The sequence below is a fragment of the Dendropsophus ebraccatus genome, chromosome 6 (assembly GCF_027789765.1).
Source record: "Dendropsophus ebraccatus isolate aDenEbr1 chromosome 6, aDenEbr1.pat, whole genome shotgun sequence".
NCBI classification, from domain to species: domain Eukaryota; kingdom Metazoa; phylum Chordata; class Amphibia; order Anura; family Hylidae; genus Dendropsophus; species Dendropsophus ebraccatus.
Genome location: NC_091459.1, coordinates 26,556,979 through 26,569,410, shown reverse-complemented (window position 1 = coordinate 26,569,410; position 12,432 = coordinate 26,556,979). Strand labels below are relative to the sequence as shown.

The following is a 12,432-nucleotide window of genomic DNA, read 5'->3' as shown; positions in this document are numbered from 1 at the left end:
CTGACCGTGAGTACCTTAATTCCTTTTTATTTTATTCACTTATTCTCTCCACGGGCCCCATTATTTTGGGAGTATCCTGTGTTTTTGGTACAGTCAGCTTAGCAATCCCTAGAGGTAGTAGGCCCCTATACAGTGGACTGTCACCAAACAAGACCCTGGATTCAGATTTGTACCCTGTTGAGGGGTGATATGCACACGTGGCATCCAGGTGAGCACCTTCTCACATAATCCTTATCCTTGGTGTATTGAGGTATCACATGAGGCGCCGGTGCCCGCTTTCTTCTTTTTCTCTCCCTTGCTATAGTGCACAGGACGCTGAGCATAACGGCAAGTTTCTTACCTTCATCCTCTGAAATTTGTGTGTGATATTAGCAGTTTATTCCCTATGCTTATGAGGCATTTTGGCGCACTGGGGGCGCGACTACAGCCAGTGCATCGGTCCGCCCCTGTCCAGCTGGACCCTTAGCATACAGCAGGGATGGGGAACCTTTGGCCCTGTAGCTGTTGCAAAACTACAATTCCCATCATGGCTGGACAGTCAAAGCTAAAACGTTGGCTATCCAGGCATAATGGGAATTGTAGTTTTACAACAGCTGGAGTGAAGAAGGTTCCCCATCCCTGGCATAGAGAATAAACTGCACTGAAACAGCGCCAAAGATAAAGGAAAGAAACTTATCTTCATCCTTACCGCCCCATGCGCTATAGGGACATATTAGCAGGTTAGACTCTTCTAACCTACTGAAAGCTTCCCTTTAAGAGACCATTTTACATGGTCTGAACAGATCTCACTGATTGGCTTTTGTTCGTAGGCCCCTGATGCACTGCGGTACAAAAAGACATATCACTAATATATATAGTGTTATCTCTAATTGCAGATGCATGTTTTGCTTAATATAATGAAGACAGAAAATTGTGCATCCCCCCCGCACCCCTTCCCTCTTTCTCTCTGAGACAACACATCCTCCTCTGCTTTTTCATGAGGCTTGGCTGGATCTAGCCTCTTAGTACCCACCTCCCCCAGGGTGTTGTCATCCCCTCCGACCAACCCCTCAGGACTACATCACCATCTACAAGTCATTTATGCATACATACATAACTTTATTGGGTGATGTGCTTACAGCATGGTGCCTTGTGCTTAACAATGCCACAAGCAGAGGGGAAGGAAATGAAAACAGCAGCTTTAGCGGACTTGCAGTGTAAAAAGTTTCTGCCCTGTAGAGAAACCTTTGGGTGGGGAGCTGACAGGAGTTCGCAGGGTGAAAGGACTGTAATGAACAACTGAGTGAAAGCAATGCATTTTGGGAATTGTAGTACTGAGCAATTCTTCAAACAGGAAGCACAGCGATTTTCTGACATGAGACTCACAAACAAATATGTTTTCGGTGGTTTCAGATTTAGAGTAGACTATTAAAGGGTGCTAACCAGCTTTACAAAAACATGGCCACTTTCTTCCAGAGACAGCCCCACTCTTGTTTCTAGTTCAGGTGTGGTTTGCAATTAAAGCGACTCTTTACCCATAATCTGCCCCCCCCCCCAAACCTCTTGTACCTTCGGATAGTTGTTTTTAATCCAAGGTCTGTCTCCTGGGGTCCATTCAGCAGCTGATGCAGTTATTGCCTTAAAAAAACAACTTTTAAACTTGCAGCCCTGTGTCAAATTTGGCGTGGCCTAGAGTGTGTGTCCGCCCTAGGAATTGTAGTTTTGCAACAGCTGAAGGACTGAAGGTTACCCATCCCTGCTCTATGCTAAGGGTCCAGCTGGCCGGGGGCGGACCGGTGCACTGGCTGTAGGATTGCACCGCCTCCCCATCCTCCTCATCACTTGGTGATTTCTTTCCTTTATCTTTGGCGCTGTTTCCGTGCAGTTTATTCTCTATGCCAGGGATGGGGAACCTTCTTCACTCCAGCTGTTGTAAAACTACAAGTCTCATTATGCCTGGACAGCCAACGCTTTAGCTTTGACTGTCCAGCCATGATGGGAATTGTAGTTTTGCAACAGCTGAAGGGACAAAGGTTCCCCATCCCTGCTCTATGCAAAGGGTCCAGCTGGACAGGAGTGGACCAATGCTCTGGCTGTAGGATTGAACCGCCTCCCCATCCTCTTCACTAGGTGTGCCCCCAGGCAGGATTCGGGAACACAGAGTCGCTTTAAGCTCCACTCACTTCGATGGAACCAAGGGCCCTATTACACCAACAGATTATCTGACGAATTTTTTTTGAGCCAAAGCCAGAAATGGATTTGAAAAGAGGAGAAATCTCAGTCTTTCCTTTATGACCTGTTCTCTGTTTATAGTCCATTCCTGGCTTTGGCTCAAAAAAATCTGACAGATGATCTGTTTGTGTAATAGGGCCCTAAGGGTTCATTTACACAGAAAGATTATCTGACAGATTACCTGCCAAAGATTTGAAGCCAAAACCAGAAACAGACTATAAACAGAGATCAGCTCATAAAGGAATGTCTGAGATTTCTCCTCTTTTCAAATCCATTCCTGGCTTTGGCTTCAAATCTTTGGCAGATAATCTGTCAGATAATCTTTCTGTGTAAATGGACCCTAAGGGTACTTTTCCACGAGCCTATGGGGGCTCGATCAATAATGTAAACGATCACCGATCTGCTAGATCGGCGCTCGTTTAATGGGCCTATAACACGGCCCGATAATTGTTTAGCGAGGGCTGCAGGGACATCGTTACCGATGTCCTTGCAGCCCTTGTTAAAACACCATACTTTACCTAAGGATGTTGCAGGTCTTCTCCTGCGCTCCTTCTCCCGATCCCACGTGCAGCAGCAGCTTCAGTGCGGCCTGTCTGAGCTGACAGACCGCTTAGACAATCACTGGCCGTGGTGGTCCTGGTCAGTGATTGGCTGAGCGGTCTGTCAGCTAAGACCGGCCGCACCAAAGCTGCTGCTGCACGCGGGACCGGGAGGATGAAGGAGCGCAGGAGAAGACCTGCAACATGGTTAGGTAATGTATGGTGCTTGTGAAATCGTCGGTCGCCTGCCGCGCATTGCTATTCCATGCAGCGATGCCCGATGATTTTAGGTTTGAACCTAAATAAATGATCAGCCGATGACACGATCACCGGCTGATCATTGTCTCAATTCCATGGAGTGATAATCGGCCGATGATTTCTCCATGGAATAGGACCCTTAGTTGCAAAACTCCACCCAAACTGGAGACAATAGTGGTGCTGTCTCTGGAAGTAAGTGGGCATGTTTTTGTAGCACTGGATAACCCCTTTAACCCCTTAAGGACAGAGCCTGAAAAGGCCTTAATGACAGAGACAAATTTTATGAATATGACCAGTGTCACTTTATTCATTAATAACTTCGGGATGCTTTTACCTATCCGGCTGATTCTGAGATTGTTTTCTCGTGACATATTGTACTTTACATTTCTGGTAAATTGGAGTCGATACTCATAACAAATCTTTATGAAAAAAACCCAAATAATGTGAAAAAATGCATTTTTCCAACTTTGAAACTTTTTTGCGTATACAGAAAGTGGTTATACCACATAAATTATATATTAAATAGCATTAGCAACATGTCTACTTTATGTTGGCGGCATTTATTAAACTATCTTTCATTTTTTTTAGACAATAGGGAGCTTAAAACATTAGCAGCAAATTTCCAAATTTCCAGTAAAATTTCAAAATCAGATATTTTTAGGGACCTGTTCAGGTTTAAAGTGTATTTGAGGGGCCTGTATGTTAGAAAGCCCCACAAAGCACCCCATTTCAGAAACTGCACCCCCCAAACTCTGCAAAAGCATATCCAGAAAGTGTTTTAACCCTTTAGGGGAGTCACAGAAATAAAAGCTAAGTGTGTAAGGAATTTGAAAATTTTAATTTTCTGTGCAGAGATTTTATTGTAATCCAATATTTTTCATAATTATAAACCTATTACCAGAGAAATGCACCCCAATAATTATTGTCCCGTTTCTGCAGTTTATAGAAATACCCCATATGTGACCCTATTGCGCTATTTGACGCAACCACAAGCCTCAGATATAAAGGAGCGCCTAGTGAATTTCAACGCCTCCATTATATTTGGTCATTTTTGACTGTACCACTTCAGGTTGGCAGAGGCTCTGGGGTGCCAAAACCTAAAAAACACCCCTAAAGGGACACCATTTAGAAAACTACACCCCTCAAGGAATGTAACAAGGGGTGCGGTGAGCATCTGGACCCCATAGGTGCTTCACAGATTTTCCGAACAATATGGCGTGAAAAAAGAAAAATTTATTTTTTACACTAAAACGTTGTTCTAGCCTTCAATTTTTCATTTTCTTAAAGGGATAAGAGGCAAACAAAGACAAAAAATGTGTAGCGCAGTTTCTCCCGAGTACGGAAATACCCCACATGTGGCGATAGAGTGCCAAGGGGGCGCAGGACGAGCCTCCAAAGGGAAGGAGCGCCAATTGGCTTTTGGAAGCTGAATTTCACTGAAAAGGATTTCAAGGGCCATGTCGTATTTACAGAGCCCTCGTGCTGCCAAGACACTGGAAACCCCCCACAAGTGACTCCATTCTGGAAACTACACCCCTCAAGGAATCTAACAAGGGGTGCAGTGAGCATATGGACCCCACTGGTGATGGGCACAAATGTGGAACAATGTGACGTGAAAGGGAAAAATTTCATTTTTTCACTTTCATGGCACAAATGTGCCCGTCATCAAGGGGTCCATATCCTCACTGCACCCCTTGTTAGATTCCCTGAGGGGTGCAGTTTCCAGAATGGGGTCACTTGTGGGGGGGTTTCCACTGTCTTGGCAGCACGAGGGCTCTGTAAATGCGACATGGCGTTCATCATCCATTCTAGCCAAATCCAACCTCCAAAATCCAAATGGCGCTCCTTCCCTTCGGAGGCTTGCCCTGCATCCACATGGCGCTTTATGTCCACATGTGGGGTATTTACGGACTCGGGGGAAATTGCTCTACACATATTGTGTGTTTTTTTCTCTTTTAACCCCTTGTGAAAATGATAAATTCAAGGCTAAACCAACATTATAGTGTAAAAAATGTAATATTTCATTTTCACGCCACATTGTTCCACATTTGTGCCCATCACCAGTGGGGTTTATATGCTCACTACACACCTTGTTACATTCCTTGAGGGGTGTAGTTTCCATAATGGGGTCACTTGTGAGGGGTTTCAACTGTCTTGGCAACACAGGGGCCTTTTGAATGCAACATGGCCCCTCAAAATCCAGCCTTCAAAAACGAAACGGCGCTCCTTCCCTTCGGAGGCTTGCCCTGCACCCGCACGGCGCTTTATGTCCACATGTGGGGTATTTACGGACTCGGGGGGGAAATTGCTCTACACATTTTGTTTTTTTTCCCTCTTTTAACCCTTTGTGAAAATGATAAATTCAAGGCTAAACCAACATTATAGTGTAAAAAATGTAATATTTCATTTTCACGCCACATTGTTCCACATTTGTGTCCGTCACCAGTGGGGTCCATATGCTCACTACACCCCTTATTACATTCCTTGAGGGGTGCAGTTTCCATAATGGGGTCAGTTGTGGGGGGTTTCAACTGTCTTGGCAACACAGGGGCCTTTTGAATGCAACATGGCCCCTCGAAATCCATTCCATCCAAATCCAGCCTTCAAAAACCAAATGGCGCTCCTTCCCTTCGGAGGCTTACCCTGCACCCGCATGGCGCTTTATGTCCACATGTGGGGTATTTCCGTACTCAGGGGAAATTGCTCTACACATTAAATGTTTTTTTTTTATCTTTTAACCCCTTGTGAAAATGAAAAAATCATGACAAGATTAATGATTTAGAGTAAAAATTTTACAAAAATTACACTAAATGTTGGTCTAGCCTTGATTTTTTTCCATTTCCACAAGGGGTTAAAAAAGAAAATGAACACAAAACGTGTAGGGTAGTTTCCCCTGAGTACGAAAATACCCCACATGTGGGCATAATGTGCCATATGGGCACAGGGCAAGTCACCAAAGGGACAGAGCGCCATTTAGAGGCTGGAATGGAGGATGGAGGCCACGTCGCAATTACAAAGCTCCTGTGCTGCCAGGACAGTAGAAACCCCCGACAAGTGACTCCATTCTGGAAACTACACCCCATAAGGAATCTAACAAGGGGTGCAGTGAGCATATGTACCCCACTGGTGACGGGCACTTACGTAGAACATGTGCCGAGAAAATAAAAAATACAATTTTTTTCATTTTCACGTCCCAAATGTGGCCGTCACCAGGGGGCCATATCCCCGCTGCCCCACTTGTTAGATTCCTTATCGGGTGTAGTTTCCAGAATGGGGTCACTTGTCGGGGGTTTCTACTGTCCTGGCCGCACAGAGGCTTTGTAATTGCATCATGGCATCCTCTAATGGGAATGGCGGCCATACCTACTTAGCTGGGGAAAAGGGACAATTCTAATTTATTTGGGGGTATTAGGCCAATTATTAGTTTATAAGGTTGAAAATGACAGGAGTCCATCAAATTCAACCTGTGTTGATCCAGAGGAAGGCAAAAAACCCTCGTGAGGCAGACGACAGTAGCCTCATCACAGGGGAAAAATTCCTTCCCGACTCCATAATGGCGATCAGAATAATCCCTGGATCAACGTGACCCCTGAAATAGGAATAAGGGACAGAATTTAGATAATGTAGAACCCCAATGACGTGTGGTGCGCCTTGGAGCGATCCAGTATGCAGAGGCCGGGGGGGATCAGGACAGGTGTCACACTGGAAAATGTTGTCCTTCCTGATCCCCCTGTTACCCCACACTCTGCACTTCTTCTGGGGTCTCCTGTTTTCCAGTGTGGGGGACGTCACCTGGAAAATGTTGTCCTGGTGCGATACGGGGTCCTTCATATCCAGAAGCGCTGGGTCCGCTCCATGGCTGCTAAATATTAGGGCGCTATTACTGTTTCTGATATGTTCGCATCGTGCCGCAAGCTACAGTAGCTCGGGCAGCGAGGGACCGGAAGAGGGGGGGGTGCTGGTATAAAAGTTATCCCCGTACAGGTGGTGACCTTTATCCAGCAGTGGGAAGATCAGTTCCCGGACGATCTTCCCACTAACTCCGAGGATGGGGGGGGGGGGGAGGGGGCATCTGGGGGCTGCATTCGGGTGTCCCTTCCTACATACACTCTAAGGGTACATGCACACTGCGGAATCGCGACAGATAACCCTTCGTGCATTCCACAGCTGGCACCCACCGGCGGAGTGATGCAGGCGCACGTCTCCATCCGTGTCATAGACTCCATTCTATGCACGGGCGGATTCCGCTCTCCGTCCAACGTGTTCATTCTTTGGACGGACGACGGATTCCGCCCGTGCATAGAATGGAGTCTATGACACGGGTAGAGACATGCGCCCGCATCAGTCCGCCGGCGGGTGCCAGCTGCGGAATGCACGAAGGGTTATCCTTCGCCATTCCGCAGTGTGCACCTACCCTAAATCTGTAAGTGTACCCTGAGGTACTCTCACAGAGTTTGTAGAATTTCACACCATACCGTGATCTCTTATTGGGACGGTACTGGCGGAAAAGACGTGTCTGGGGGGCAGCGTACGCTACGCTACCCCCAGACACGTCACTGGATGATGAGGATGAATGGAGGAAAGAAGGATCCCCCCATTCATCCTTACTGGCTGTTTCGGTGTCGGAGGCAATAATAACGTATGCGTCTGACGCCGAAAACACCCTAGGGGCCATCTTTATACGGGGACTAGTATATGGGGTATGTAGTGGTGTAGTGTCAAACTTTATTCAATGTAGTGTGGTGTAATGTAGTGTTTTTTACGTGTTTTTTTACAGTAAGTATAAAAAAAAAACCTACGCCAACAAAGGAGTTGCTGATAAATGCCGCACTTATGTGCGGCACTTATTAGCAGACTGTGGCAGTAGAATATAGAAAAAAAAAACACCCTACGCCAAAAAGGAGGAGTTGCTGATTAGCAGCGCACTTTCGTGCGATGCTGATCAACACTCAGCGGCGATAGGGTGCGGAAAATAGAAAAAAAAAAAAAAAAAAAAATTTCTACATTCTGAACATCCCTGTAGCTGCTGATAAGTGTATTACACATATCAGCCGCTAGAGGGCAGCAGAGCGCAAAATACGGAAAAAGCCGACGCTGGAGCCGAAAATAGCCGAGAGAAGCCCAACGTGACGTCACGGAAGAAGCCGAAGACCCGAACGAAGACGAGGACGCCGCGAACCCGGAAGACGCCGATCAGGAGCCCGGGACAGGTGAGTAATGTACAAATACCTGCTCTGGACCCCTCGGCTACCTAGCTGAGGGGTCCAGGGCAGGTATTTACTATATTGTGGGACTCTGATCGCCGTGCCACCGGCCCGATCGCCGTGAATGGCCGGCCGGTACCGGCCGGCCGTTCACGGCGATCGGGCCGGTGGCACGGCGATCACCACTACTTTTTACAGTAATGGCGGTCGGTGCCGTCCTCGGACAGCACTGACCGCCATTTTTTTCCGGGTCATCGGGTCGCCGATGACCCGGAAAGGTTCCGATCGCCGCTATTGGCTGATCTGAATTGATCAGCCTATAGCGGCGATCGTAAGCACGGGGGGTGTTAACCACCCCCCGTGCCGAGAAGCTATGATGGCCTGCTATGATTTATAGCAGGCCATCTTCCCCGACCGCTGTGTGTGAACACGCAGCGATCGGGGAAACATCGGGCGTAAATTTACGCCCTGATGCGCCAAGTACCAGGGCGCGAGGGCGTAAGTTTACGCCCGATGTCGTTAAGGGGTTAAAGGGGTATTCAGGGGAAAATTAGTATCCGACCCCTGAACCCCCCAGCGATCTCTGTATCGGACCCCGGCTGGCTGTTATGAATAGAGCCATGGGTCTGGCATGTGACCCGCGACTCTATTCATTCCTATGGAGTGTCGGAAAGAGCCGAGTGCGCCGGAAGAGCGCTGTACTCTACTCTTTCCAACACTCCATAGGAATGAATAGAGCTGCAGGTCACATGTTGGACCCGGGGCTCTATTCATAACAGAGCCAGCTGGGGCCCGATACAGAAACCGCCAGAGGGTTCAGGGGTCGGGACACCACACGATCTTGTACTTTTTCCCTGGATAGGGGAAAAGTTAATTTTTCCCGAAACCGCCCAGTAAGCAAAATTATATATATGTGCAATATTTTTTAACCCATTGTTGGAATATCCCTTCAAGTTACACAGGGATATGAACATTTGCCGATCGCAGGCCCCTACGCTTTGGCACTTTTAAAAAGGACATAAAACACATTGTTAGCAAAACACATTTCTCCATGTAAACAGAGTATGTGCTGCTGACAATACTGGAAGTAAACGCCCGCACATATGAACAAGCCCTCATGCGCCTGTTCACGTCTGACAACAAGGCTGTCTAAATGGTCCTTTGAATGAATATTGACCGATTAGTAGACAATTGGTTGACGCTCATTAACAGGCAATAAAATGGCGGTGTAAAAGGACTTATTATATCTTGCGATAAGCCCCATAGAGCTATGATGCAGGGATACAGTAACCCATTATACCAAAGCAATATTCTCTCTCTCTACAGTCTACAGAATGACATGTCACAATGGCAGGAGATTATTGTGTAGCCCCTGCCTTATTATTATTACACAATGTGCCAGTGTGCCCCCTTACTCAATGCAGCAATTACCACATTCATCAACAAGGTGGGAAAGAACAGCACACACTCGGTCACGCCATGCAAACTGTTTTCGTACTCTTTAGTAATAAATAAAAATTAAAAAAAACATTGCAGGTAAAGCCCTGCCCTCCCCAATCACATTGTATTAAGAGGGTATTCTGGGCATAAAGAATGTTTATATGTTGCTGGGCTAATACAGAAATATACATACCCACCTACCAGCTCCCAATGTGACATCTCGGTAGTGATGGCCGCTCAGCCATTCACTGGCCGCAACAGCATCCCACCTAGGTCAGTGATTGGCTGTGCGGGACGTTACTGTCGTTGTGAGTTCAGGAAGTAGGATGATGAGACAGGGGAGACATCACAGTAGGTCATGGGTCTCCAAACTGCAGCCTTTCAGACCCGACCTGAGGCGCTGACAGCGCGTATTAAAAGGCAGTTCACTAGTTAGCAGGTTCCCTTTGGCTCATGAATAAGTGGGAGGAGAAGGCAGTGTTGAGGTGTGCCACGAATCCGACACATTAGGTAAAGGGAACCTGCTACCTAGTGAGCTGTCACTTAAAGTGACTACCACCAGGCCTAGGCTGAAGCACTGTAGGCGGGCCGACCCACCCTTAGTGGGAAGAAACTCCAGCCCCTCCATGACGTGACTCCATTACAATCAATGGAACCCTATCATAGAGGGGCGGGGGTTTCCTCCCATTAAGGGTGGGTCGGCCCGCCTCCAGTGCTTCAGCCTGGGCCTGGTGGTACAGTAATTTTAATGCACACTGGCAGCACCTCAGCAGGTTGGTACATATGAACCTACTGGTACGCACCTGCAGGCCATATTCAAATAATAACCTTTGCTGCCCAATCAGTTTGCAAAATCCAAGGTGTTCCCTGTCCCTCTGTCCCAGTTTGCCCACCAGGCCCTTCCACACAACCTACTTATGCATATTTACGTATAATGCAGTAATAATCCTTTCCCTGTCCAAAGATACAACACAAGTACGGGGCCTGGCCGGCAATATGCATAGGCAGGTGGCGTGGAAGAGACAGGCAGACCAGAGTACCGAGGAAACAGGGAATGCCCCCAGCGCACCAAACTACCCAGTTTACAATTTTGGCTTTTTACTAATGGTGGTCCTGGCCAGTGATTGGCTGAGAGGCCTGTCAGCTCAGACAGGCCACTGTGAAGCTGCAGCGTGCGGGACCCGGGGAGAAGCAGAGCGCAAGAGAAGCCCTGGTCCATGGATAGGTAATGTATTTGCCCTGGCCCATGGATAGGTAATGTATTAACTTTGAAAATCGTCAGCTGCAACCGCCCTATTACACGTAGCGGTGTGCGATCGGTGGCCGACAATTATAGGTCCAAACTAGAGATGAGCGAATCAGGTTTGGGTTCGAGTCCATCCGAACCTGATCGTTCGGCATTTGATTAGCGGCGGCTGCTGAACTTGGATAAAGCTCTAAGGTTGTCTGGAAAACATGGAAACAGCCAATGACTATATCCATGATTTCCACATAGCCTTAGGGCTTTATCCAAGTTCAGCAGTCACCGCTAATCAAATGCCGAAAGTTCGGGTCGACTCGAGCATGCTCCAGGTTCGCTCATCTCTAGTAATGTATTTACTTTGAAAATAGTCAGCCGCAACCCCTATTACACGTAGCGGCGGTGTGCGATGGGTGGCCGACAATTATAGGTACAAACCTATATCAACGATCATGGGATGATTGTTGTGTTTATTACACAGAACTATAATCGGCCAATTATCGCTCCGTGTAATAGTACCCTAAATGAACTACAGGTAAATACCAGAAGATTCATACATTCAAATAAACCTGTTCGTTTCCCTTTAAATGCTGACCCTGGATGGTTGCTGTGGGCAACAAGGACGCATTGACATGAGCAGATTTTCGAAGTCTTGTCATTGTTGCCCATAGCAACCAGAGTCCATCTTTCATTTTACCAGATCAGTTTAAAGGGGTTATCCAGTGCTACAAAAACATGGCCACTTTCCCCCCTACTGTTGTCTATAGTTCAGGTGCGGTTTGCAATTAAGCTCCATTTACTTCGATGGAACTGAGTTTCAAAATCCCGCCCAAACTGGAGACAACAGTAGGGGGAAAGTGGCCATGTTTTTGTAGCACTGGATAACCCCTTTAAGGACAGGGATGAGGAACCTTCGGCCCTCCAGCTGTTGCAAAACTACAACTCCCATCATGCCTGGACAGCCTTCGGCTGTCCAGGCATGATGGGAGTTGTAGTTTTGCAACAGCTGGAGGCGGAGGGTTCCCCATCCCTGGTTTAAGAAATGACAGGTGGATTGGTTGCTATGGGCAACAGTGTCAGGCCCAATCCTGTTCCAAGTGCAGCACTATAGGGAGCAAGGTGAACCATGAAGCCACTAGTGACAGGTGGCCTGCCAATAGTCCCCCCCATCTGCAGGGGGCAGTTAACCCCTAATCCCCTCAGGCTGTGCTGCAGCAGCAACTGGATCTAACTTGAATGGAGGAGGGAGGAGGGGGCGTGAGCAGCGATGTCTCCCCTCACAATACAAAGCTGCGAGGCGGCGGCTCCCTCCGTGCAGAGCCCATCACACATAGCGCTACAGGGCCCGGCGAGGGACAAAACCAGGCCAATGGCGGATCCGAGCGGCGGCGGGGAGATGCACGGAGGATGCGAGGGGATCCCGGGGAGGTCACGCTCCCTGCACGTACAATGGCCGGCGGCCCCGGGCCTCTCCCCCAGCCAGGAGGCGGCTCAGGCACCGGCTGACAGGCCCGCACATGCATGTAAACACACAAAGGAG

At 47.9% G+C, this 12,432-nt stretch overlaps 1 protein-coding gene across 1 annotated transcript in view; it reads right to left on the bottom strand.

The window, feature by feature from the left end:
* Positions 1-12,432, bottom strand: part of ZNF292 (zinc finger protein 292) — a 39,087-nt gene that overhangs the window by 25,990 nt on the left and 665 nt on the right. The gene's annotated exons all lie outside the window — the stretch shown is intronic.